Source organism: Gymnogyps californianus, chromosome 15 (genome assembly GCF_018139145.2).
Source record: "Gymnogyps californianus isolate 813 chromosome 15, ASM1813914v2, whole genome shotgun sequence".
Classification (NCBI taxonomy): Eukaryota; Metazoa; Chordata; class Aves; order Accipitriformes; family Cathartidae; genus Gymnogyps; species Gymnogyps californianus.
The window spans coordinates 18593110-18621027 of record NC_059485.1 but is presented as its reverse complement, the minus strand read 5'-3'; the positions used below and the strand labels follow the sequence as shown (position 1 = coordinate 18621027).

At 52.3% G+C, this 27918-nt stretch overlaps 1 long non-coding RNA gene across 1 annotated transcript; it reads right to left on the bottom strand.

Annotated features, from left to right (window-relative positions):
• Positions 1–5126: 5126 nt before the first annotated feature.
• On the bottom strand, positions 5127–26076 carry LOC127022650 (uncharacterized). The gene is made up of 4 exons (XR_007767364.1): positions 25938–26076; positions 20519–20662; positions 19314–19431; positions 5127–5171 (listed from the first exon to the last, which is right to left on the bottom strand). It is a non-coding gene; the product is annotated as an uncharacterized LOC127022650 (long non-coding RNA).
• Positions 26077–27918: the final 1842 nt, after the last annotated feature.

Genomic DNA, 27918 nt, shown 5'->3' with positions numbered 1-27918 from the left:
AGGCCAAGCTTGAGCCCCAAACGGCCCCACACAGCCAACATCGCTGATTAAAAGCAAGCACAAACTTCCTCAGCAGACAGCTGCCGCAATCTAAGCATCCTACTGCTTTGCCAGTTGTTTGTTCAGGCTCTTCCTTTACTATGGAGCTGCTGTACAAAACTGCAGGGTAATGAGACACTAACACAATTATCTTTTCTTTGACCTGCACTAGGAGTAAATCCAGCATTAATAGCCCAAAGCTTCAGCTATCCTCCCTGATTTTATAAAGTTGCTTATCTAAGCAAAACCCTGCAGGGACCAGCCTCACTACCCAGAGCAAAGCTCTTCCCCTACACCCTTATTAACACTGTTTCTTTAATCTGCCAGCTCCAAGAAATGGACTGCAAAAAAAAAAAAAAAAAAAAAGAGAGACATTTGTTTTCCCCATTTCAGTGCTGTAACCCACTTCCCTAGGAAAGCACCATGGGACATTTCATCAGGCTGCTAAGGACACCTCGCCCCTAGGGAATGGCACGCGCAAGGAGCAGCTGGGCTCCTGGGAGACAGGAGTTACCCATCCCAAAGGCAAGGGGCAGCTTGGAGGGACAGGAGGAGACACAAGCAGAGCCACGGCTGCCAGCCTCCTTCGGCAACTGAGAGCTCCTCCATCTGTGTGCTCCGCTGCACACCAGCGCGCAGGACAGGCCCCTGCCCTCCACCTTGTGTGGGGATGAATGCATTAAAAGATAATGGGTTTGACGGAGCCCCAGCTCCATTACAGCAGCTCCAAGGAAAAAAAAAAAAAAGAAATAAAGAAAAGGAAAAGGGCTCGTCATTGCAAACACCCTCCCCAGTGCCCAATTACCCCCAGAGAGTAACGAAGTGCAATAACCAGTACTGAACAAGTAAATCAACACAGCCCTGTGCAATAAGCCAGCCTGTGAACACACACAGCAAAGCCTGCTGATAAAAATGCCATTAACTCCCAAACCACTCACTTCCTGGCTACCAAGTTACGCACAATGTGTTTGCTTGGATCTTCCCCCCCCCCCCCCCCCCAGAGCAATGACAGTGATCCGAGACTGGATGCAGTCTTCAGAGCAAACAAGGCACTGCACGATGCTCCTGCGGCTCAGCACAGCTAGAGGAAGGGGAGTCTCCCCTCTCCAAACACAACTCAGCCCCCCAAAAGCCCAGCAGGACTCTACAACCGCAGATGTAACAATTTATGAGTACCGGATTATGAAAAAATCATAATTAAACACATCACGTGCATGCATGCGTCAGGCAGTGACTTTGAGGGCTCCATGGGGAGCGAGCCACTGCCTCCCCCAGCCCAGGCTAGCACCATCCTCCGCAGCTCACCCTGCCCTGGGGTTGCAGCCGGGCTCTCCATCACCGTCCTTGCCGCTTCAGACAACGCGCTCTATCACAGAGGGAGGACTCAGCAGCGTGCAACCTCCCCCCAGTCTCTTTCAGCATTTTTCTACCCTAACAGCTGGGTCTAATGCAGGATAGCTCATTTTCCTCAGCCATCCAACCACTCCCTCTTTCAGTGGCTCTCAGAGGCTGCACATCAGCATTGGTGACCTGTCACCATTTCACACCGCACAAAAAACCCACAATCAAATCCATGAAGCAACTCTACACGTACCAAGAAAAAAGGAGAAAATAGCTTTGCCACTTGTTCATTCACCTATGAGCCAGAAAACCAAGCCACACCAATAAAATTTGTGGGCAAGAGAGACAGCAGGCTGTTTGACTAACGAGCATCCAGCATCCTCCCCCGCAGCAGGGCGAGCTCCAGGACCCATCCAGGGCTGAGCAGAGGGTGAAATCCAGGCAAGCCACAAGCTCTGCGTGCCCGGAGGCACCCAGACAGCCAGCTTTCACCTTTGCTCGTCCCCGGCACAGTGCACACACTCGCTACAGAAATCCCAGAGCCTGAGAAGCAATGCCGGGTGCAGAGCCGGGGCCAAACCAAACAGCAGCCGTGGCACGGGGGGACCAACACGGGGACGTGACCTGGCCATGCCTGTGCTGCTGGGAGCACTGCCAGCCTGGATGGGACACGCTGGCAGCCAGGGCCAGGCTAAGAGCTGGCAGGAGCAGAGATGTTGTTAACCAGGAGCTTTAAAGCAGACTGTAACCTTTGCTAAAGAAAACCCATGATTTTTAACATCCCAGTTAAAAACTGACCAGCAGCAGTGGGAAAGAACAACACTGTTCTTACAGGAGGACCCATTTATTACAGCTGTAAACTTTTACAACACTTCTCAGTTGTACCAGAATAAGCTGCAATGCATTGTTAAGTTGAGCAATTACAATTTTACAGGTGTATGGATTGATTTACTCAAGGTATATCCCCTAGGAACCCAGGGGATGCTTGTCAGTGCCCGTCTCGGTCCAACTTGCAGCCCAGAGCCGATCGAGGCACACTTCATGCCTTAAGCACTCCAGTGGGAGTGACTCCGGCAGGAGCCATGGAAAGGCTTTGGCTTTCCTCCAGTCAATTTATTTCAGTGTGCTTCCTGATGTTGGCATTAGAGGCAAAATCAACAGCGTAAACTTGCCAAAGCTATCAGCACCGCCATGGCTCCCAGCAGCTGCCAGAAGCCGTGGGCAGGCAGGGAGAGCGCCCCGGGGCAGGGCTGGGTGCTGGCAGTGCTGCCAAGGCAGGTTGCGTGCCGCCAGCCCGACATCCTCCCACAGCCTCCAGCGCTGCAGCCTGCACCTTCTCCCTAGAAAGGTCCAACCTCCAAAACCCCCCAGGCACAGGCAGGCACTGCTCCACTTTGGGGTGCACGCACACGTCTGGAGCAGGAAAGCTTCACAACCGCGCCATGCAATGAGGCTGTGTCCCCCCTTAGCTGCCCTCCCGTCCCCCTGCTCCTTGCCCAGCTCCCCAGGATGAGCCAAGAGAGTGAGAACTGCCAGCGCTCTCACGGGATGTCCATCACCCTGTGGCAGATATCCCCTCCGAAAGCACTGGCTGCTCTCTGTGGACCGGGAAGGAGAGCAGAGCGGCTGCCTCGTGAACCACCGTACCCAAAGGCAGTGCACCCCCACCCTTCACTGCCAGGACACATGCAGCATTCCCTGAAAAACACAGAGGAGGGCAAAATGCAGCCCTCACCCCTCCTGCCCCACACATTAAGCTATGTGCAGGCAGTGTAATAGCACCCAGGAGGGGTAATTACTAGAATACCTGTCCTAGTTAATTATTACCTGGCCAGCTATCTACATTTCTGTACAGGGACAGCACTCTTCAAATTCAGGGAAGGAGGCAAAAGTGGTACAAGCACTTTTATACTTGCTGACCCACAAGCAGCCTGCCCAGCAGGCCCAGCTCATCCCTGGCCCCTCTCTGCACACACTGAGGGCAGGTCAGGTCTCCTGTCCTGGGGGAAGCGGGGCACAGAGGCTGCCCCGGCCAAGCAGGGTCACGCTGCCTCTCCCAGGTGCCCTATCCATTAAGGCTCACCAGCTCCAGCCATACTGTGGAGGGGCTGGACCACTGAAAAGCAGGACAGCTTTGCTGGTTTTGAGCCCCAGTACTTCCAGCCATTGTTTGTCTGCCACCAACAGCTGATTTCTACCAGCGCAGGACCTTTTCTGAAGCACACTCACCTGCTCCTCTTCTCTTTCAAGTCCACATCAACATGCTGCAGAGCCAAGCTGCACAAGTGCTCGTGCTTGGCACCGAGGCCGATCTCTAGCTCAGCAGGGAGGACACGCTACCCGACGATGTGCCAGCAGCAGAGCAGACACCTCCAGGAGCAGAGACCTCACTGACGCTCAGGGGGGATGGAAGAAGAGCCCAGAAAGCCAGGCATGGAGAGGGCAGGGCTGGCTTTGACCTCCCCAGTTCTGCCAAACCCAATAGCACACCCCTGCTAGAAGAGTAGGTTTCAGCTTGCAGACCAAAGACCCTTCAAATTTAAAAGCTATTTCTAAGGTATGTACAAAGGACAACACCACAGGTCCGTACGTGTTACAGAACAACCCACATATCTAAGAAGTTCGTACTGGATTTCGCAGCTCCACTGAAGCATCCCTAGAAAGCCAACAGTCAAAAGAAGTTGAAAATCGTTTTTGCATCATCATTAAAGGGAGGAAAAGGAGATAAAGAAGCCAAGATAAGATAAGTGTGTGTTCTGTGAGCCTCAAGCCAGCCTCAAAATTAAGTCCCGAGGTAAGAAGAGCAAATTAATTATTTTACCTCACTGAAAAGCTTTTCCTTTACTCATGACGAGAGCATTTGTGTACAGGACTGAGTGCATTCAAGCGAAATGCTCTTTAATGCAGTTAGTGTGGTACCAAGGCGGGGCAGAGGCAAGCCCACTGCAAACCTTTCCTCCACAGCATCATGTTTCTGCATGGATGCTTGTAGTTTAAGATGGAGCGTTGCTCCAGGACAGAGAACGGGTTCACACATGCTTTTCTTTCCAAAAGCTACAGTCCCTGGGACCCCGCTTGAACACGGGCTCCCCGACAGCAGCCACCTGCCAGTACCCAAGCCCAGAGGCCCTGGGCAAGGGTGTAAACGTCACCACTTAGTGAAGAGGCTTTTAAGCAAGTTGTATCATAAATGCAGCCGGGAATCTCTCTGCCTGGAGGGTAAATAGAGTCCAGTGACCTTACTGAGTCACTGCCTGCTGACTCATTCACTGGCAACTTGGGCAGCGTTGGCTGAGTCGTAGGCAAGGAGATGTCATGGTGACATGGACTCACAGTGACTCTCCCCTAACACGGGAGTCTTGCAGGATCTCCAGGACAGCAGGGGCTTTTTTTTTGTAACAGCCATCACCCCCCTCTGCTCTTCTGCATTCTCTCCCACCTCCTCACGCCACGCATATGCTGCTGAGGGCCATCATCACATGGGAAGATGACTTCATCTGCTCTTGTGACAAGACAGCTCCCAGCAGAAGCGGGTGAAGTCATGTCACCATTCAACATACCAAGGAATCAAGTGGAGAGGAGCAAAAGGCCACAATGCCACCCAAAGCAGCAAACCCAGAGCCGAAACAGCAGCCAGCCCCCAGGCACCACTCCTCTGACCCTGCTGCACGGCGGCCCGGGCTCCAGCTGCCACTCAAACCCCATCTACGACCACTTGCAGGGCACTTACTAGTAGCTGCGCTGAGCTCTCCCTGGCAGAAAGTCAGCCTTCTGCAATCGCTGCCTCGTCCCTGGGGAGAGAAGGGAAGAGGGATGTAATGCTTTGCCAGCACTGCTGTCCCACCCCCACACACACACCCCTCGCAAACACAAAGATCTCTTCACAGGAACCACATGAAAGGGTTGGTGTCAGCACTTGCTTTGGGAGCAACACACAGAGGGTCAAAGCTCTAATATTAGAGCAAAGATGATGACGGGGAAGAAGGGAAGGAACCAGAAAAGAACCATATAAATGGTAGCATTGTCCTTACTCAGTTTCACAGAGCATCAGATGTCAAATATGATCTTTCACTCAAGAGCTGAAGCCTCTAATTGAATCCCATCTGACAGTTTCTTATCCAGCAGTTGTTATCCGTCCAAACAAGCTGAGTAAATACGCTTTGCTCTACCATTAAAGCTGGCAACAAGTCATTGGCTTGCAACAAAACCGGTGTAAACAGCATCGTTCCTCCTGGGCCAGAAGATCTCCTCCTGTTCCCCTGACTTCCTCCCTCTGGCTGCACTTTGATGCTCCACCAACCCTGGTCCTGGCATGGGGTAAAGACCTACATGGTGGGGACCACCAGCGGCCCCTTGCACAGGTCCCCTTAGCTTTGGGAAGAGAAGTTGCACTCTCTGGAGGGTTTGGGTTCCCAAAGCACCTTTGCCCACCTTGAGTGAAACCTGCTGCAGCGCAGTACATTCATTTAATAAGCAGAGACATCCAGTCTACAGCCTACAACCAAGAGTCCTTACAGGAGGCAAAACCTAGTCCAAGTAGAGAAAGCTTAGCCTGGCAGCACCCACAGACACATCTTACAGTTGGGCAGAGTTCAAGGAAGACTGTGCAAGTTCTTGCCCCGGGCACATTTGTCCTGACCTTTGGGGTGTCCCCTAGCAGACTTCAGCACCCCATGCAGACCATCAGAAACACCTGGCTTTTCTGCTATTCTGCCCCGACCTTCTCCAAAGAGGCTCTTTAGGGAGAGCACAAGAGCCTGGGCACCCCATGGTCCATTCCCTTGGACTCTCCCAGCATCCACAACTATGGGATGAGGTATGTCAGTGGGTATATCCTGGACGAGTCCTTTCTGGATCCATCTATAGACCTGCTGGCCAAGAATCTGCCCAGAGCCTTTCAAACGAGCCATCTGCCTCCACAACCTACTGCAGCACCAAGCTCCAGGCATTCGCTACCTGCCCAGTGAAGCGGTGCCTTCCTTCATCTTCTTTCAATTAACTACCCACTAGTTTCACTGCTACCTTCTAGTTTTAGTACTGAGAGATGAGGTGAGCAACAGTTGCACCTTCATCTGACTCACCACCTTCATGATTTTGTAAGCCTAGATCAGGTCACTGTTCATTCCTGTTTTCAGGTTGCTGATGGAGCCCCCAAACCAGTCCTTAGGTGGCCCCACCACTGACTTCTCCATCCTTAGCAGTCCAAAGGTGACCATGCAGCCTACCCTTTGCATTCTATCATGCAACCCCCTTTCCAATACCTAAAAGACCCTTCTTCCAGTGCCTGAGCACCATCAGTAAGAAACAGTAGAGCTGAACCCCCCAGGGACACCAAGCACATGGGACCGAGGGCGCTGCTCTCCCAAAAGCACTGCACCACCAGCAGGTGTGAGCATCTCTCCAGGCACATCCCACCACCCAGCCAGCACCCGGACCCCTCGGCACACACCAGACTCCACAGGAGAACCAGCTGGTGGAGCTCAAGGGAGTGATGCACATGTGTGTACCTCCCACACGTCCAGCTCCTGGCCGGGTCAGGCTCGGAGGCTCTCAATTCTTCTGTGCAAAGAGCACAGCGTCCTTTGGTGCAAAGCTCCCAGCTCACATTTCTGCTGCTGTGACCGACAGCACAACCGCAGTTCGGGCAAACAGCCGTTACCCACCCTAACAGGAGATCGGTGCAGCAAACGAAAACAATCACTTCTGCCACAGATTGTGCTGGAGTATCACTGCAGCAGCAGCTTCACCAGAAGGCTTTGCTTAAACACTCTGTGATCCCAGGGTAAGCCATGTCTTTGCTTCTCAACATTTGCAAAACCCCAAAGCACTCAGCTCGGAAGAAATCCAAAGCAAAAATTAAAAAAAAAAAAAAAAAAAAACACAAAAAGTTTTTCGAAGATGATTGTTGAGAGCTAGTGAGACCTTGCAGTTTTACAAAGGTCCCACTCAAAGCATATATTGCTTTTTAAACCCAGACAAGAACAACTGCCGAAACAGCAGTCTTGTATCGATTTCAGTGCAATGATCAGCACCCTCCAGTGAGGAGGAGGGAGAAGTGTGTGAGGGTGAGGATATAAATATAGTATAGGTATTTGCTATAAGGACCAAAGGTCCTAGTTGCCTGGTGAGCAACATGTCTGAAAACGTACTGAGGAAGCGCAAGTATGAACTTCTACCTGAACCCTATTTTAGGAAATTCATAAATGCTGACTTTAGTGCTGACATTTGAAGTTTTCCTAAACAGAGCTGAAATCACACGTTCACCACACGACCCCAGAGGCCATGGAAGCAGCACAGAGGAGCCCCAGCATGAGCCTGATGGGTAGGGATGGCTCCAGCCAAACAGGATGAACAGGATCCTTGGAGATGCACACAGAGGATCTGTTTTCTTCTCAAATCCACTGGCAGATGCTGACATAACTCTGCCCAGGGAACCCCCAGATGGTGCCAGACCCATAACCTCAGCAAAGCCTCATGAGGCAGGGCCACAGCCATCACTCTGAAGGTGGCCACCAGGACCACCCTGCAGGGATGACACCCGGTCACCAGCTTTGGAGGACTGCAGTGCTTTGTCACTTGGAAACATTGTCATCATTTCAAGGGAAACAGAGGAATAATATAATTGTATATTTCCAATATCTCTGTTTACAAGTGAATTTCCAAGCCCTCCCAGAAAACACTTCTTGGGAACATTTCCGTAAGCATAGCTTAGCTGGAAAACCTTGTTACGCCTGGGCTCTGACTCAGAGGTTACGGCAAATCCATCTCGCATCGCTTACGGCAAACTGGGAACAAGTAACAGCTCAGGGCTCTGCTGAGAGGTCAAACAGGCAGCTGAAACAGGAGAAGCGAAGGGAAAGTGGGAACATCCCCAGATACACTCAGCTGATCACAGACTACTGGTTTAGCACATCCTGAGCTTGTCTATGTAAACACATGGCACCTACTCCTCCTCTACTCACAAAACCCACCTAAGTCTATGGCAAGATGCGCTGCCACCGCCCGCCCCCCCCCCCAACTTTGCTGTCACTGGATTTGGCCCCAGGTAATCCCTTTGATTATGCCAAGCCAAGTTACTCACACTTAAGCCCTTTTCCCAGGATTAGACATGTTGCAATTGTCACTTCTGCAGGACGACTTCTAGTTGTGCTTGAATTTTAACATCCCAATAAAAAGGAGAGTTTATGATCCTTTAAAGCTGTAATCTTCCCTGCACTGGGTAGGAAGGATACACTTCATGTTTGCAATGGAGGTAAGATTTACGATGTCCTTAAACTGTACACTTCCCTGCTTTTAAGTGTCTGGGTTTTATAAATGATGCAGCACACGACTGCACCCCATGCTGCCATCCCTCAGCAACCCTCACAGCTTGTCTCAGCTGTTGGAAATTTCCCATCTCACCCCATCTGCTTGGTGTAGATGCACAGAAAAATTTCTTCCAAGTTTCAAAGGAGTGGAATGGAAAGACTACTGAATTCACAGCAGCAGCAATGTCAGGCAATGAACAGTGGCTGAAACCCAACATCCTTGGCTTTCAACTTGTGGTGCTCCACGGGGGGTGGAAGCAGCACCCTTGCACCCGCTATGTACCAGCACCTCACACTCCCCTCCAGCCAACAGACTGCTGTCAGGCACGGGGCTTTCTCTAATGCTCTCCATGACCGAGAAGAAAACTTGGCTTCCAAATACCTTACACCATCCCCACCACTGAGAAAGGCATACTCCTCCACCTCGTCACGCCACCTCTTTACATGGAGAGCATGCTTAACTGCTCAGTATTTCTATATGCAATTTCTGTATACACTCCTACCAGGTGTCCTGTCCCAAAGGATGGTCCAGAAGGACAGAAATCCCCGCACCAGGTCCCAAAGCACTTGGCCAGGCTGCCGGGATTTTACTAGACTCCACACGTGGCTGCAGTGTCAGCCCCTGGACAAGGAGTTTAGAGCCCATCGCATGCATCTGCCTGCCAGCATCCACCTGCATCACGGGTGGACACCAGCATCATGCAGACTGCAAGACAGGCACAAGCGTGGGGCACAGGACTGGCAGAGGTGACAAAGCTCTTCAATTCCTGGGCTGTGAAAGGCTGGCCTTGTCTCCCTGCCAAGCACTTCAAGATCTGAACCTGAAAAGCAGAGCAAGAAAGGACCACATGTAACGCAAAACCTCAAGTTTCACAGAGCTCTTTTCTCAGGGAACTGCAAATATTTGTAGTGTTTTATCCAATATGCCTCCGTATTTGCCCAATGCCTAAAGATAGATGAATAGGTCATGTACACTTAAGATATAAAGATTTCATAAGACTTCAGCTAAAACACCAGTGAGGCACTGTTGCCACACTGAAACAGCACAGCAGGCACATGGGGATTCAGTCTGCCAGTGCCACAGCAGGCTCCTGTGCCTGTTTGGTGGCCATCCCCAGGGATGGATGTTCAGATCACATGCACCAGTTTGTCCACGTCAATGACCACTGTCCCCGCAGCCCAGCAGAAGGCTCAGTCCTCTGGAGTGGCAGCACGGGGAAGGCAATTTCGGGAGGTGAGGTTTGCAGCAAGCACCTCCAGAGCCTCCTCCAAAGCCTCCCCAAATGCCAGACCACAAGGCGTTCCCGAGCTCTTTGCACTGAATGGTAACACAACAGGTTATGACCCTCATGTTAAGTTTGTACGGCAGCACCTCAGAGCCGGGTCTGTATCTCCACACAGGCAGGCAATCCATCACCACCAACAAAATCTACTCCCTCTACATACTCTTTTTCCGCTCGGTTTCTCCAAGAAATGCTCCTGACTGATCCCAGTAGCTCAATTACAGAGCTCTGGCTCCCTCTCCCCTACAGCCTGTTTTCAATCATGTGTTAAAAGGGCAAGTAATGCAGAAACAAATCTGCACTAAAGGTCAGGTAGCTTCCCCCACCCTGCAAGGCTGAATGAAAGCCCCTCCGGCTTGCTGGAGAGGGCTCAGCACAGCAGAGTCCCTGCTCCAGGCCCAGCTACCTCACCCTCCCGCACTGACAGCTGCCCACCTCAGCCCCAAAACAGGCAGGCGAGGCCAGCACCGGCTGAGCCATGGCCAGGAACCGCGTGCCACCAGCCCACGGGGTAGCCCACACTGAGAGATGGCCATTGCTCCAAAGCATCACCATTACAGAGTTTCAGACTGCCTCTCTGTTCTCCTGGAGACGCTGGGGCCCCCAAAACTGCCCCACAGCATCACACCAACACCAGGATTGGATAACACGCCCAATCCAGCCAGGGCACTCTGCTGAAGAGAATGCCATGGCAGCCCCTTTCAGCATCTCTTCCCCGCTCCTGCAAGATCTCCCCTGTGCTCTCCCCTGCCACACAGGCAGCAGCCATGACTGCCAATTCAGAGACATTAACTGACTACACAAAGAGCAAAACCACTGCTAGGAACTGCTGCCCACCCTTTTGCTTCCTCCTCTAAATCCCACTCACTTGGTTTGAGAAAATAACGAGCTCACCCTTAAGGCCTGCTCTTCCCCCCAAAATAAACTTGTTCTTCCCAGATAGAAACCCACCACCCTGGGCAACCCAACTGCCAGATACGTGCAGAAAACAGAGCAACCTCAAGCCAAAGCAAACAGCAGCAGCAAGCAAAATAGCACAGGACTCATCTTTGAGGTCAAAAGTTTGAGCACAGGGACTCTGATAAGCTGAGTTTTGGGACAAGCAATGTCCTCCCTGAGCTGGATATGCCACAGCCAGCATTCCAAGGTCCAGCCCTGAGGAGCTGCAAACCAGAGCAGGTGCATAGAAGAGCTCGAGCAGGGAACAGAAAAGCCAGACCTCGCTCCTTCTCCTCCAGAAACACGGGTTTGCTGGATGGCGACCACGGTGAAGCCCCAGCCAGTCCCTGCACTGTGAGATAAGGAGCTGGGAACAGTGTGACCAAAGCTTCCCACCAGAGGCAGAGCAGGGGGCTGCCGGGAGCAGGGCCATCGACATGGACGCAGGAGGGCAGGCTCGGATCTGGATCCAGAGACACCTGTGGGTCCCCACGGCTTGGGAGCACACAGGGAAAGGAAGCTGGGGGAGAAAACAGCCATTCTGAGAAGATTTGCCTTCAGCTGAAGCCAGCCTCACAAGGTCAACACTCTGGCAGGGACTGGGAAACTTCTGAGATGATGTCTGCTATTTTAATTTTAAAACATTGCTAGAATGGCTCAAAGGGCTAGTCCAACACTATCCCCAGCAGAAGGGCGAGTTAGGATGCTGCACCCCAAGTCAGTCCTAAACCAGACCCTCACTCCCCTGACTTTGGCACACAAGTAGCAGGGGTTTGCTGCGAGTGGAAACACGTGTTTTCCTGCAAAGGTCACACTGGATTTTCCCCAAGGAGTTTCAGTCCTCTCTGGCTTGGTAAGCCGAAGAGGAGCATGACCTGCTTTCTGCTCACCTGGGTATCATAAGAGGGAAAGTTACACAGCAAAAGATGACTGTCCAGAAAAAATGAAGCTGTGTTCAAAACACACGACTGCAAACCCAAATTACCACCTCCAAAAGCAAGCAAAAAGCCACAAGATGGGTTTTACCCTCAGAACTCACACCAAGATGTTATAACATAATGTCTTTCCCCAAACCTCTGGATCCTGCTGCAGCCCTCCCCTCGGAGGGGGCACCAGCAGCAGCAGAGATGGCCCCACAGCGCACACGCACACCACGGAGACAAGACAAGCTTTACCACGGTTGTGGTTCAGGGTGTATTTAGCATGTTTTTATCATATTATGTATTTTTGTCCAGTTCATTTCACTACAAAGGGAGAAGAGTTGGAAAGATATACTTAAGCTGCAGAAGCAGGAGTGGTTAAAAAAAATAAAAGATCAAAGGTCTGTCATTTTAAATTAATTAATTCAAACCTGAAATATTAACATAAATTAAAAATTCAAACTACATATGGGGCTACATTTCTTTCCAAGTAATTTTCAAGAACCTCTAGTGCTGCAAGATAAGTTAATCACACATTCCATTAATTTGCAGCATGCACAGTGGAGGTTAACCTCTACTTAATTAGAACTAATTTTAATTTTGCAGGACTGGGGCAAGCACACTTTCTAAGAAATCCTCTTGACATTACACCTCACAGGGAGGGAACAGTAGCTTTTTATGCTGCCTCTTCCCCTCTCCCTCCACACACATCGTCCCCCTGCAGCCCCTCTCGCAATCTCAGCTGGAAGAGCAGAAGCATTTCAGAGGAGACCACGGCCACCGAGGAAACGGTGACAACAGAAAGAAGAAAGCATACGATTTCACTTCCACAGCATTCCTGCTAAGGGGAACGGAGAGGCACACGGACACCAAACAAATGCCAGAGCCGCCAGAGAAAGGGTGGTAGAGAGTTGATGGAACAGATGGACGTTGCGCCCCAGTTTGCCTGCAAAGTAATGCAGGAAAACCAGTGCTGAACAGCGCCGGAGTTGCACCACATGCAAGATGTGACAGCTAGAGAGGAGGCAACATGGAAAGGACCAGCCTTGGGACAGCCCTTCCCAAGCAGCCTGCGGAGCGGGGTGAAATCTTGCTGCCCTCCTCCCTCCCACCTGATGAGGCTTCGAGCCAAACCTGCATCCGCTGGAGCTCCCGCAGCTCTGAGGATGGCCAGGTCCAGTCACAGCGTGACTCCTCGGCTATTTACACACATGTCCTTCCAGACCAGCCAGTCACCCTTTCAGCAGCTCGATGCTACCAGAGCACACCACTGCCTGGTCCCTGTTAAATCCCCACCACACGAGCTTCACCGCCAAGTCCTCACCCACCAAACCGGCCCCAGCTGGGAGCCAAGGACCCGAGTCAGAGCCTGGGAAGGCTCCCGGCGCCTTTCTGCGCCGCCAGCTTTGCCACCAGGCGTGCTCGAGCCTTCCCCCATGTCCTGCCTTCAGCTCTGCCTCTTCCCCATCCTGGCCCAGCTTCCAAAGCAGTTTCATGCACACTTTTGTTTTAACCCATGCAAAAAGAACACGCTGCAGGGAGGCCTCCAGCTCAATTAACCCAAATTGATGCAAACCATAATTCAAAGCAAGTTAAAGACATCCACCCTAAAATTTTTTAAATTTGCCTAAACCAGTTTAAAGACTCCAATCTCTGTCCTGTCCAGGGCTCCTCTGCAAGTGGAAGGCTTTGCCGCAGGGTCACAGGGGGCTGCAATTCCACTGCCCTGGGCCAATGCCACCCCCTGGAGCCCCCCGGTCCAGCAAAGCAAGCGTCCCCAGGAGCCGCAGGGGCACCCACGCCTGCCTTCCCCAGGGACTAACACCAGCCCTGCTGCACCCACCCGAAATCATGCCCAAACTGCCACCTCAGCCTGCATTCACAGGGCACAGCCGGCATTTCACTCCCACCCCATGGAGGGTAAGGACCAGTTCTCGGAGACACGGAGATCCCTCTCTGGTGACAGCTGTGTTAAACACTGACAGCCTCACATGCAGGACAGCTCGGCTGCCATGCAGCAGGCTGCCAGCCCAGGGACAGTGCCCTGTACACACAAGACAGACATGCCCATTTGCCTTCTTACTACCTTTAATCTAAACTTCTCGTCCCATCCCTGCCAGCACTGCTAACGACACCTCCTGCCAGCACCGAGCCAAGTAAACTGGTGACTTCATCGCGCCTTCCTTCACCTAAATTGTCTCGGGAGACCCCACTGCTGCTTTCCAGCGGGCGCAGCATCCTCCGAGCACAGCTGCACAGCCCCCGCTTCCTTCCTCTCTGCAGACCTCTGGTTTGCATCCACCACTCCAAGCCCAGTGTGGTTTTAACCTCAACCTCTCCTCCACCGATACTGGCTCCACAGCAATGCCTGCACACTTTGGGACAAGCAAAACCAGTAAGCGACCGGTATCCTCCTGGGGTCATCCTCTCCAGTGCTTCCACACACAGCAAGAAGCTTTCAGGGGCTCTTCAGGGTAAGTGGGACTGATCAAGACCAGAGCTGAGCAGTCCTGGCGAGAACAGGCAGGGCAGGAACCATCACCAGCCCAGGCTCAAGCTCAGGGACGGGCAGCAGCAGCATCACCAATCTCTGCTCCAGGATCAGAAACTTCCCAGAGCATCAGGCAGAGGCACATTTGCACCCAAGCCCCCTTGTCCGCAGCACCCAACAAACGTGGGATGGCATCAGCACACCAGGGTGGCAAAGCACAGCCAGCCGGGAGGAAAAACACCTGCAACACCTGCAAAAACCCTGGAATATTTTGGAAAGAGATACTCTGAATCCTTCCATTGTATTTTTCTGTGAGGCATAGCAAAAAGGTACTTGAAATAATTTTATTTCAAGCTTTTTGAAGGATCAGATTGCCCAGTCTGCTCCAGTAGAAGTTTCTAGGCAGAGAGACACTCCCCAGTACCATCCCCAGCAAGCAGGCTGGTAGCACGTTCATGAGGCTTCCTCTGACCCTGGCCAGGGCTCAACAAGGACAATTAAAGCAAACATATTTTGAACAAAATCAGCCCTTCGCTTTCAGGTTCATCTGGTAGCTTTTACCAGGCCTGCTTTCCTAGCCCAGAGCTAATCCATCAATGAAAGCATCACCATTGATTTTGAGGGACTTTGGCTCAGCATACAAATTTTAACATATATCTGCCCCCTCGCACAAGTCAGCAGTGCAGGCCAAAATTGTTCTTCAGACTATGCTTTTATCCTCAAAACACCTCCCAAGTTTCAGCCAGGCTGCTCTCTTTGAGCCGGCACATTTCACTCTCAAGAAGACGCATTCCCACATCTACCCATTGGTTAAGATTGCTTTGCTGCTGTTGGTTTGGAAGCCATATGCATGGGTGCACGGGGCGGCTGCATCGCGCGGACTGACAGGCAGGGCTGAGCACGCCGAGAGCGGATGCTCTGCAGGAACAGCGAGGTTATCAACATGCACTTGGGACGCTCCTTAAGAGTGGAAGGGGGACAGTTTCAATCAACCCAATACAAGATGGCATGCAGACCACAGCATCACACACAGTGTTTGTTGCTTTTTTTTTTTTTAATTTTTAGGTTTTATAAGCTTCAACACCTCTATTTTCCCCTTAATTGGTGCAATTGTTTTTAACCCTGCTCCTGGAGCCACGTTGCTATGGTTACCCTGCACAAGCCTCGGCAAGCGAGGTATATTTTTAGAATTGCCAAAATACACATCTCTAACAGAGCTTTTCTGTACAGAGCTCTCCTTGTTCCATGACACAGGAATTAAGGGCATTCAATGGAATTAAAACGTGGGAAATTCAAAACCGATTAAAGGAGAGGCCCATGGTGCAGCCAGAGCGCGGCTCGAGCCCCCACAGTCCAGGATGCTGCAGGGGGACGCGACTTCCTGCCTGGAGGCAGGTCCAGGGCACTGCTGAGGCCGTGGCCTCACCAGGACCACAGGACATGGTGGGACAGCTGGGATGACCAAGTGCTGCCATGGATGGACATGGGCTCTGTGGGACAGCGAGGAGGAGGAGTTGCTTGGAGCGCATGGGGCTGTGCCTTAGGACAGCCAATGAGCCAGTCGAGAGCTTAAGGCTCAGAGCTGAAGGACAGATCAACACAGGTGACATTGTGGTGGGTGTCTGCAACAGACCACCTGATCAGGACAAAGTAGTTGAGACCTTCAGACAACTGGAAGAAGCCTCATGTTTGTAGATCCCGGTCCTCACAGAGGACTTGAGCAACCCCAGTACGTGCTGGAGGAACACCACAGCAGGGCTCAAGCAAGCCAGGCGGTTTCTGGAGAGCACCGATGACAGCTTCCTGACACAGGAGAGTGAGGGGCCAACGAGAGGAGACACTCTGCTGGGCCTAGCACTTACAAACGAGGAAGAATTGGTCAGGGATGCGAAGGTCATGGCAGCCTTGGCTGCAGAAGCCACGAGATGGTCAAGTTCAGGATCTCAAGCAGGATGAACAGGACAACAAGCCAGCAGACCGCAGCCCTGGACTCCAGGAGAGCAGACACTGACCTGTTCAGGGACCTGCTTGGAGGAATTCCATGGGACACAGTCCTGGGGAGAACAGCAGTCCAGGATACCCAGTTGATTGTCATGGATCATATCCTCCAAGCTCAAGAACAATCCATCTCCACTTTCTGGAAACCAAGCAGTAGTGGCAGGGGGCCTACACAGATGAGCAAGGAGCTCCTGACTGAACTCAGACATTAAACGGAAGCACACAAAGGGTGGGAACAAGGGCAGGTGACCCAGGAGGAATATCACGTCACTGAGCTGTCCCAGAGGGTTGTGCTGCCATTCAGAAGAATCTTGACAGGCTACAAAAATGGGCCAACAGGAATCTCAAAGTTCATCAAGGAGAAACATCAAGTCCTGCAGCTGCCCCTTTTCTGCACCCACACCAGTGCTTCTAAGCCCAGGGACTAGACCACCAAAAATGCCACCTTACAACACCAGTACGCAGCTTTTTGTCTGTTCAGCTTCTTGAATTGATTCACCACAGGAAGAGAATCAGAGCGAAGGTATGGGAAGGAGCAGGAGGGCTACCACAGACGGCAGCTCAGCAATCACAGCCTCAGTCTGTCAGGAGCTTTCACAACACAGACAAGCAGCAGCAGAGGAGCGGGTCCATGCAGCAATCAAAGCTCCGAAGCTGGATTTGCAGCCTACTGACATGGCATCGGCTACGCAAACTTGTATTCAAGTATTTCCACTGGTTCTTATTTAGGGAAGAGTCCATTAGATCATCACCTCCAACACCCCACACAGGTGGTGGGGGAGCACCGATGGAGCAGTAGACCCAGCAAGCCCCCTGTGTACTCTGGACAAATGATATTTTGCTGTTTATGGCCAGTTAGACAGGCAAATCCTAAGGTGCTGAGATTGCAGCCCGCAAACTGCCTCAGTTCGAATACACCTGGCACCCCTCCAAGAGAGACGGACACTACCCAACATCAGTTCCCTCAATTTCAGGGGAAAAAAATACATCTGAACTGAGCCAGAAGGAAATACTAGGAAGGAAATGGAAAGTATAGCAAGAATCAACAATATTTTAGCTGAAGTCAGCAAGTGGATTAAGGGGAGGGAAAGCTGGGGGCTCCAGCAAGAACTCGTCCTTTTGCAGAACGTCTCTCACAGAAAAGGACAGCTTCAGTATAAGCTGCTGAGCTGTGTGCACTCAAAGAGCCTGACCCAGGTTCCTGCAAGGACCCATCAAGGAGAAGGGAGAGCACAACAAAATGGAGGCCACGGTGCCAGCAGGAGCTGTTCCCCACACCAGCTCCGCAGTGCTGCAGCTCTGCTATCCCTCCACCACGCTCCCAGGGAGCTGCCAGGCAGACGCTGGAGAAGAACCACTCACCTCCAGCACGTGTGGGATGGTCAAATTCAGCATGACTTTTGATCAGAAGCTACACTCTGACCCAGTTTACAGGTACGGGTCTATTGAGAGAGACTGAGGGCACGGTAGGTCCTGCGGTCTCACAGCTCACCCTGTGTTCCCCTGAGGGAGGCACGGGAGAAGGTGCCTGCTGCTGCCCATCATCACAGCTCTTCTCTTGCTGTGCAGCAGCTGGATATGCAGAAGGCACGTGCACAACCATCACACCTGTAAGGAAAAGCATGGCCTGCTGACAATCATTTCTCCTGAGCCAAGTCACCACCACAGCAGTGGCTCTCAGCACCCTGTCCATCCATCCTGGCCACCACAGGTTGCCTTTTCAGGAACACACCACTGACAGCAGAAAAAAAAAAAAACCCACCAAAGAAAAGATACTAGAGGTGCAAATACCTAGGAAGACATTTTCTGTTTGAGAGAGCAGATGTATTTGACAGCCTCTGGGATCTTGACAATTTACACAGACTAAAGAAAGGAAGAGTTTGGAGAGACACCTAGCATGCTGCATGTCAAATGGGATCGTAAAAATGAAGACAGCAGAGTCCAAAGATGTTCCTGCTGCTAATGCTTCTCTGAACACCCCTACAGACAGCTCTTTACAGAGGAGCCATGCTATGGACCATGATCGTTCCTGGCTGAAGCTGGGTTCTGCCAGCATCACTCCAGGGGCACTGTGCATCTGGAAAGATGCCTTCCCAAAATAATCTGCACAATTCATTTCAGAGACGGAGAAGTCTGCCAGCAGCTATACTCATGCTGTCCCATCTCTTTCATAAGGACATGAGTAATTATTGAGCACTCTAGCTACTAAAACTGATTAGAGCAAAACAAACTAATTTTGTTACAAGGCAATGATCTGACCTTGTTAACGATGTGAGTAACTCACTAACAATATTTTTTCTTATACAGTGATGTCTTTCATTAGATCTCAAGCTGTTTTATAAAGGAGCTCAGTACATTCCTATAAACCCATTTTGCATAGGAGGAAACCCAAGCCAATGTCCGCATATCCAGAGCGCTGTTCCCTGGGAAGCAATCTGCATCCGATGCTATAAGCGAGCATGGAGAAACACCACCCGGCCCAGCCAGAAACAATAGCCCGAGGTGCCGGTGTACAGAGCAGCCTTCCCCTGTGCCTCTTCAAAGCAGGAGCCAGGACAAGTGGGTACGCCCCAGCCAAGGCAGATCTCTGCCAGACCTGCACAGCAGGTTTCCTCCTCCTTAATCACAAACCCACATCTCATCTCTTCTTTTTGGATGAAGAGAACTTTGGACATCCAGACTCACTGTAAAGCCTCACAGCAGTTAGAGATCTTGCTATCCTGTCACATTTCACACCATAGTTATTAACCCCAAGAAACACCCTGTTGCGCCAACCAGCAGCTCCCTAAAGCGCTCTCACACCTCCGCTCTTAATAGACATCAGCCACTAAATAGAGCTACCAGCTGCCCTCGAGTCAGTCCTGACCTCCCACATGAGGGACCAGCACACTGGCAAGGATCCTTCCTAATTACTTCCATGAAGAGCCACCTCCCCAGATTATGTGTTCCCCTTTGCCCTTTGGAATGATTAGTGTACTTAACACGGTAATCTCACCTCAGCGTAACGCGCAGACACCACCGGGAGTCCCAAACAGGGCTATACCTGTGTTCGCTCTGCACATAGCGGCTTCAGAGCCTGGGGAACGAGCTGCCCCAGCAAGGGCGTCTCACACCTGAGAAGGAGAAGGTAGCATCTGTCAGGTTTCAGGGACAAAGCAGAGAGAAGACCCCCTGAATGACACCCTAAGGGCTGGGACATGGATCCTGCTGCTCAGGAGGGAGGGGGCTGGGATCCCAGTGGGCAGCAGCAGGCAGATTGGGAAGCAGGCTGTGGCACAGGGAGGGTTTAAACACTCCTCACTCAGCATCACCTGCAGTCAGTGCCTGATTTAACCCACCCGGCATCACCGAGTCATCTGCTCACGGGTATGCGTACCACCACCCATGGCACAGTCACAACACAGCTCCTGCTTCAAGGCCAAGCCGAGGTTTTCTGCTGCACTTGCAACAGTAGGGACAAAAAGACCTCAAGATACTGCTGCCACATAACACACACACACCCCCACTCCCCCTACACCTTTCCCTCTGCCCTGCAGCCAAAAGCCTCCCAGCACTTGCTAATCACTAATTAACAAGGTCTTACAGCTCTGCTCTTGGGGGCCCTGGGAAAAACAGTTCTCCCCATCTCACAGGTGAGGAAAAACCTGCACAAAAGAAGGGGATGACTGTGGTCCCCACAGGCTACAGGCATGTCTGGAGCTCAGTCATCAGGCAGATCCCTGGCCACCTGCAAACACACACAGCATTGCAGGGTTGCATCAGTAGGGCGGACTGAATGCCTGCATCTGCTGTGAAGTTCTGGGGATTTTTTGTGTGCATGCGCCTTACAGTCCCCAACCAAGTCTGATACACAGGTTAATCAGCAGTACTGATGTACTCAGCTTATGACCGAAAAATGCATTTAAGGAAGATATTAGTCCAGTTTCCCCTCTGTACTCTACTGTTAGAAAGGGATGTTTTTGCAGCAAAATAGCAGAGAAAAGAAGAGGTCCAATCTAAGAAGCTCAAGCACAGCCAGAGGGCAACTGCACTCTTCCCATTTTAATGACACACCAATATACAGCAGAGGGGAGCTTCCAAGTGAAAGAAGTAGAACTAACATCTGAGGGACTTCTGGGGTCTCTTGTCCATATGTGTACATTCTTAGCACTCTACAAAACACTGAATGCAAGACAGGCAGCTGCCCTGCCAGACTCTTACCACTTGCAGGCTCACATGTGTGGGCAGCTCTCCCGGCGTCACTTTGGATGCTCCAAGAGGCAGAATCATCCTCTGCCACAACTGAGTCTGCTGCACAACATGATCACTAAAGCACCTTGAGGTGATGTTGTCCCCAGATACCTCCTGTAAATAAAAACAGAGTGAAAACTAGGTTTTATATTGCATACATTACCTCACACATCCCCAAAACCAGGCTGGGTACTGGCACCACAGTGACCTGCAGGCACACATGGGGTGTTCATCCAGGTGCTCTGTAACCCACGGCAGCTGCGGGGTGGGGAACAAGGACAAGTCCTTAGGAGGACACACAGGTGGCTGCCTCTCATTTGAGAGAGGGCTTACAGGTGCTAACCCCAAAGCACTCAGAACAGGGACAGCACAGACACTACACCCCCGGGAAGCTAAAGGAACAGTAAGGGAAGAGATGACAGCTCAGTGACAGCTACATCAATGCACACAGAGCAACGCTGCATCTGCCAGCACACTGTTCAGCACAGCAGTACCAGACCCCAATGGCCAATCGCCACTGCCAGTGGGAACGGCATCAGAGGAGCCCCAGGGACCAAGGGGCTCAGGACCAAGCAGTCCTCAGCCTCCATCATTGTAGCATTTCATTTCTCCCCTCAAGCTACTTTTCAGTCACCAAAATCCTTCTGTAAGTATGGAAGCCCTTGTGCCTTGGTGTCTCTCCACGAGCTTTACAGCCATCAAAAGAAAACAATTCTGCTAAATTCTCCTGGTTCCCCTTTTCAACTCCACTGTCATGCAGACACAGACTCTCTGAAACAGAGGATCTCAGCCCAGGACCCAAGCCTTGTTTCACACTAAATGAGCTCTACCAGGCATCCAAAAAAAGATCATGTCAGTCATTCTGCTTCAGAGCTAGAACTCACCATTTCTCAGCATGGAAAACTGTATTTCCTACACGTAGCTAACGCATGAAAAGCTTTCAAAGGTCAAAAAAATGAAGCCATCAATTTATCACAAAAAGTAACTTCCTATTAAAGCTTTTGAAAGCCTAGGCTCTCTAGTGCAAACACTCCACCTAGAGCAAGCTGTGCCAGACCTGAGGCTGCGAGCACCAGCGCGCGACTCTCAGCATTACCACTGCAGCCCGATCGGGCTGCACACGTGTCCAATACCACCAAACATCAGCCATTGCTCGCAAGGGGACCCAAGCGCAAGACCATTGGTGGTACAATCCCCCCTGCCTGTGCAGGGGGTCTTGGCAGAGAGGACCCTCACTCCCCAGAGAGGTGGGGCATGTGCTCTTGCACTGCCTTTCCTACAGGTACCATCCTGGCGCAAGGTCACCCATGGGGTGATCCCAGCCGGCCACATCCTGTCCCCTGCCCTCAGTGACAACACGTGGCTGAGCAAAGCATGGCTTGAACGGCATCAGAGCAGCCAGATGCACTGCCAACCCTTCCTTCAGGGAGGGAGGGGAGCAGCAAGGAAGTCAGATGGCCCCAGCCATAGAGGTCCCTCTCCCACCCTGCCCAGCAGCCAAAGGGGAGCAAAGACCACAGTAACTGGTTCCACCCAAGCAACAGCATCCAGCCCACCCTGTAACTCTGCCTGAGACAATTCAGTGCCACCGAAATGGCACTGCTGTCCCCGAGCTCTGTGCCCATCCTCCAGCTACATGGCCTTTCTTCATACCTTTTTGCATCCCAAAAAACTACACAGTGCCCTGGCTCTCAGTGGGAGGGCACAGTTTCGCCCTCATGCTCTCATTCTGACCCAATGAGACACAGATAACTGTGTGGTTTTGAGACAACTGCACAAAATAGGGGGAGGCTCCAGCAGCATTTGCTGAGCAGACAGGCATGGGGATGCAGGAAAGCAGCAGCAGGGTCATGGGACTGGCCAGGAGCTGCAGGGGCTGTCACTCATCCCTTCCTGCTTTAGGGCCTGCAGCCCCAGCAAACAGGCTGGGGCATTTTACACAGCCTCAGCAGGATACAGCATCAATCCCCTGCCACAGCTGACCACAAATATGTCATTTAACATCTCAACATTGAAGCAGTGAAAGACTTGAAGCAAGTCAGAAGGGAAGGGCAAGAACAGCCTGGAGAGGATGCAGGCTGTAAGGAGGAGAAACTCCACCCCAAGCTGAGCACAGCCCTGGCCCTTGCTGCTACAGACATCAAGCTCAGCCCAGAGCTGGTGAAGCAGCCAACACACATTTCTCCTTCTGGGAGAGACACAAGCTCCCACAAGCAGCAGCTGCGGCCATGCCCCCAGCGCTGCGGCAGCCGGAGAGCAGCCAGGCACTGCCAGCAGTGCACCAAGGGTGTCCCTGTGCCCTCACCAGCTCCCACCACCGGGAGCCAGGACAGACAGGGCTCTCGGTTACGCTTTGGCTCAGCTCCCCACCACAAGCGACATCCCCTGCAGTTATACTTCCAAGGGCTGCCCAGGTTTCCCCAGCCATGCTGCTGCTGGCACAAGACACACGGTCCTCTGCCCCAGCCCTGCACTGCTCCCCTGCAATTCCCAACACTAAAGATGCTGCGAAGTGGAGGGCAGTAAACGAGAATTACTGTGGCTGAGCTCTGCGCAAATGACAATCGTTTGCCTCTTAAAAAAATTAAATCCTTAAAGCTAACAAGAAGCGTGTTTGCTCTCAAGTTATAACTCGCTGGAGGTAAAGGGCTGATAATTAAAAGACCCATTGCCGTAATGACTGCCACACCGAGGATAACATCTCACCCCTTTCTGACCACTGTTTCAATTATACTGTAGGAACACAAAATACATTGTCACCGAGTTCTCACCCAGATGAACATCAAAAGTGCAAGTTGCTCCCCACTAACATCACAGCAGATGTCACTTTGAGAAAGTTATGATAGCTCCTTGCACTGCACAGGGCAGGAGATGCCTCATCCCGAAAGCAGCTGTTCTCCAGGAAGACACACCAAGATCACATCACTTTCCTTGCAGAGGCTCTGGCTCTTCTGCAGCGTGGAGCAACCTCACCAAAAGCATTTGCCTTCCCTACACCTCCAGCCCCCTCTCCCTGCACTGGAGAAGACCATCCGAGACTGACACGGCTGCAGTGTGCAAACACAAACGGACTGTAGGTGCCCTGGCTCTGGGAAGCATTTTCATGGGGGTTGTTAGCATCAAAATAGATGTGGATTTTTGCTTAGCAGAAGGGGAGAAGGAAGGACATAAGCCAATTCATACAACTATTATGAGAAATATCAAGTTCTCATAACTTTAGATGAGACAAGTAACTTTAAAAAAAAATATATATATATCAACCAAGACCACCTTTGGTGGGGTGAAAGCTGCAAAGGACAACTTTCAGGTCCCCAGGGACAGGCTGGGATAGGAAGTTTCCCGCCTAACAGCACTACCTTTTAGGGAAGAAAAGCAGCTACTCAGCAAGTTCTAAACTCTTCAAAATGCAGGATGACTTCCAGGGACCACATGGGAGTTCTCACTACCACAATTAATTCAGGCAAGTAAAGCAAAACAGCCGCACCCCGGAGGATGATACCATCAGGGGAAGCCCTGGTTTAAGATGTACAAAAGCAACTTTCCTTGATTTTAATTATTTCTAGGGTTACTGTTTGACAGGTAAAATATTTACAATAAAGAAGGAAGACAAATAGCTCCCTCCCTATTTTACTGCTGTAATTGTCAGTTGAGAGCAAGAAAAAGTACCTGTAGGGGAAAGATAGCAAGGATAAGCGAGCTGCTCCCAAGCACCACACTTTGCATCCTCTTTTGAAGAGGAACTCACAAGAAAGCTGAGCATGAGACACATGCAAACTGGTCCTTTGCTTGCACACTTTTCAGCACAGCAAACACGCATGCAGCCAACCCAAGGACCAGCCCCAGGTTGCTCATCCCCATGTTTAAGCATCCTGCTGGCTCCTGGCCTAAAGGAATCAACGTCCAGGACTTGCCTCTTCAGTCTTTCTTCTTTAAAAAGACACTTAACTTCTTACTCATATTAAAGAATAAGCTTTTCAAGGAGCACATCTAGACATAGTGTACTCCTAGGAGAGCCATTTCTGCTGGTTTGGCTGGCTGAATTTCAATGCCACCTATATGAGAACTTTCCCTGTCGCCCCATTCTCAGGCAAACCTGAGGAAATCCAACTTTCAGCAACAGAAGAGGACAATAATCTCCGGAGGGACGAGGCAGAGCTCAGAACTGCTCCACACCATGACAACCCATGGCTGCAGGAGCCAGGACAGCAGCCAGGAGGCTGGGAAGTAAACAGCCCGCTGCTAGCATCGTCGCCTCACTGGATCTCACATTTTCTACGGAAATCTCCTCAAAACACAAGAAAAAAAGCCCTAGCGATGGAATTAACCTGCCAGATGAGGAAGCCTCAGGGCACACAGCAATGCGCCGGGATTACTGCAGGACCCGCTGAACGCACCGTTCAAAAGAGCAAATCTCCGAAACCAACGCAGCCACAGAGTCAAGGAAATCTCCCTTAAAAGTGAAGACCCGGTAAGAAAAAAAGGCGCTGGCGGCACAGCAGCGCCTGCGCCCGCCCCTCACCGCGCTCCCAGGGCGGCCGGGGCAGCACCGCCCGGCAGGCTCTTTTCACGCGAAAGGACTGAAATCGAACAGCAAAACAGCATTGCAAAAGCATGAAGTAATCCCACCCCTGCAGTTAGTGTTTTCCTATCCAATTAGCTACTCCAAGTGTAAGGGGAAAGAGGGAAGGGAAAAAAAAAAAAGCAAGCGTGCTGCAAAGCCAGGAGATGTTTTGCAACTCCCGGGCTCCTGCAGCACAGCCCCGCGCTCCCAACAGCCACGGCGAGGTGGAGGGAACCGGGGGGAGAAGGGGGGAGAAGGGGGGAGAAGGGGGGAGAAGGGGGGAGAAGGGGGAGAAGGGGGGAGAAGGGGGGAGAAGGGGGGAGAAGGGGGGAGAAGGGGGGAGAAGGGGGGAGAGCTCCCCACCACAGCCCGCTCACTTTCTCCGCCGTCCCTCGGGCCCTTCCCGCGGCGCAGCCGGCCTGCACGCCGGGGATGCAGCCGGGGAGCCCCGGCGCGGCCCCGCTACCGCCGGCGGCGGAGGGCAGCGGGCTCCGGCCGTGGTCTGGGGGAGGCGGCGGAGGAAGCGGGCGGAGGGGCGGCACCGGGAACCACCCCCGCCCGCTGGACAGCCCAGCCCGCCCCGCCCCGGGATGCTCGGCCGCCGGGCAGGGCCCGGGGGGAGACGGGACGGGACGGACCCGCCCGGCCCGGGAGCGCGGCGGGCTCCGGGCGCCCAGCCCCACCGCCCCGGGGGAGGGCTCCGGCCCGCCTGCGGTGGGTGCGGGGGCGGCACGAAGAGCGGCGGGTGAGCCGGTGCGTGCTCCCGGCGAAGCCCCCCGAGCCTGGCCGGAGGGCTCCTGCCCGGCGGGGGCGCGCAGCGGCGCTTACCGTGGCTCAGCCGAGTCGTTGCTCCGTTGCAATTCACTTTCTCAGTTTAACAAAACCAGTTTGAAATTGCCCCTTACAGCGCTGCAAACGCGCACAAAGCAGCGACGCAAGCTGAGCCTGCCGGCCTGCGTGCAAGTGCGAAGTGAATTACTTCAAGCACCGGCAGCTTGCACCGCAGTCATCTGCCTTCTGCGCCGTCCCGAGCCCTCTGCCGCCCAGCAGGCAGGCGTGAGCACAGGCAGGGTAAATAGCACTCCACCCGCGCTGCCTGCTCCCCACGCACGGCGCGGGCTGCCTGGTGAAAATCTTCCTGTTGCATTTTTTAGTTCTTAAGAGGTTACACCTGTAACCTTAAAGTCAGGAGACATCTGCTAGAGCAGGATGGCTGGAAAAAGTGAAACACTGTCCTAAGCTAGATGTTCCTTTTAAATCATGCAAAACCACTATGCTGGTAAACACACAGAAGCAGGATGCTGTGGGCTGCAGGCAGGACACGCGCTGCTTCACAAGCTCAGACGTGAGGTCTCACATGCATCAAAGCAGCGTGCCAGCCCCGCAGTTTTGATGGCTTGGGGAATCCTGCTACCCTAAGAGAAGCCAGGGATCAAAGCCCCACAGTGCTTTTCCATCACTACAAACTCCTCTTTAAGGGCTGTTACTCTTCCCTGTGTTCCCTCAGTCCCTGCTGATCATTTCTCCTCCTCCATCCCCACTTGCCCTGCTTTCCACTGGTGATGCAGCTGGAGCTGGTAATGCTTCCCAGCTGCCTGCAGTCACCCACAGACACAACCCACCTGCAACCTGCCACGTTGCAGGTGGGCACCTGCATGCACCGAGGCACAGGGGAGGACAAGGAGCAGACAGCTCTGGCAGGTTTGGGGCGAGTGCTTTTGTGCACCTCTGTGTGCTGAGAGGCTGCACATCCCTCATGTGCCAGTGCCACGTGGAGCGGCTCTGCCACCTGCCTCGGTGACAGACCACTGTCACCACCACTTCCCTGCAGCTCGGTGACGCAGTGCCGCATTGCTGGATGATGGCAAGCTGCAGCTTGCTCTCAGTTGCTGCTGTGACTCCAGACCAATCTACGGTGATGCAAATGGCAGCAGGGTCAGGCCCTCTTTATGCAGCCTCATCAGCCAGCCCAAAAATTGGCTCTGTCCAGTCGTTGCCCTCTGTCCCCTGCAGGGGATCAGCTGCTGCAGATGGGGCTATCTCAGCGCGGTGGCCAGCTGCCCGGGCACTGCAGGGTGGGGTGGGAACTGCAGGCGGGTGTCAACACAGTGCCTTCCTGGACAAAACGAATGGGTGTTAAGTCCAGAATGTACTATATACACCTCCGTTAAATTCAGGCAGGGAACTGCCTGAATTTGCCATGTTCTTCCCGTTGGTATTTTGTGCACATCCACCTGCCATGCTGCGGGGCCATGGAACATTTAATTCAAGCTAAAAAATTCTAAGAACGCTCAAACAGTGATGATTTGTATAAGCAGCCTCTGCTGCCAGCCTGGGAGGTTTATGTGACTGCCTTTCATTAGCAATGCCCCTAACATCAGGCCTTGCCTGGTGATTTGCAGGTTAAGACTTCTGTGATTTACCAGCCAAGCTGCCCAGAAGCACTCAGAGATAAACGTCCTGTGAAACCCTGCATTAGCATTAACCTTTGGGCTAGGAATAGCAGGGCCTCATCAGTCTGTCTCCAAAACAGCATCATCCTCACGCTTCACATTCGGCAAAACACAAGCACACAAAGTAAACCATATAATTCAGTAGGGGGAAAAATATACTATAGGACTGAGAAGGAGATACTGCAGTGAAAATGTCTGCTGAGAAAGGCAAATACATTTTTCTTTGTATGATTAAACAGAAAAAAACTCATGGTAGGCCCATGTCTGGCAGAGGAACTGTGGTATGAGCTGGGCTCCCAAGCCAAAACACTCGAGGCATGCTCTGAATAAGGAAGGAAAAACGCTTTCCCTTCTCA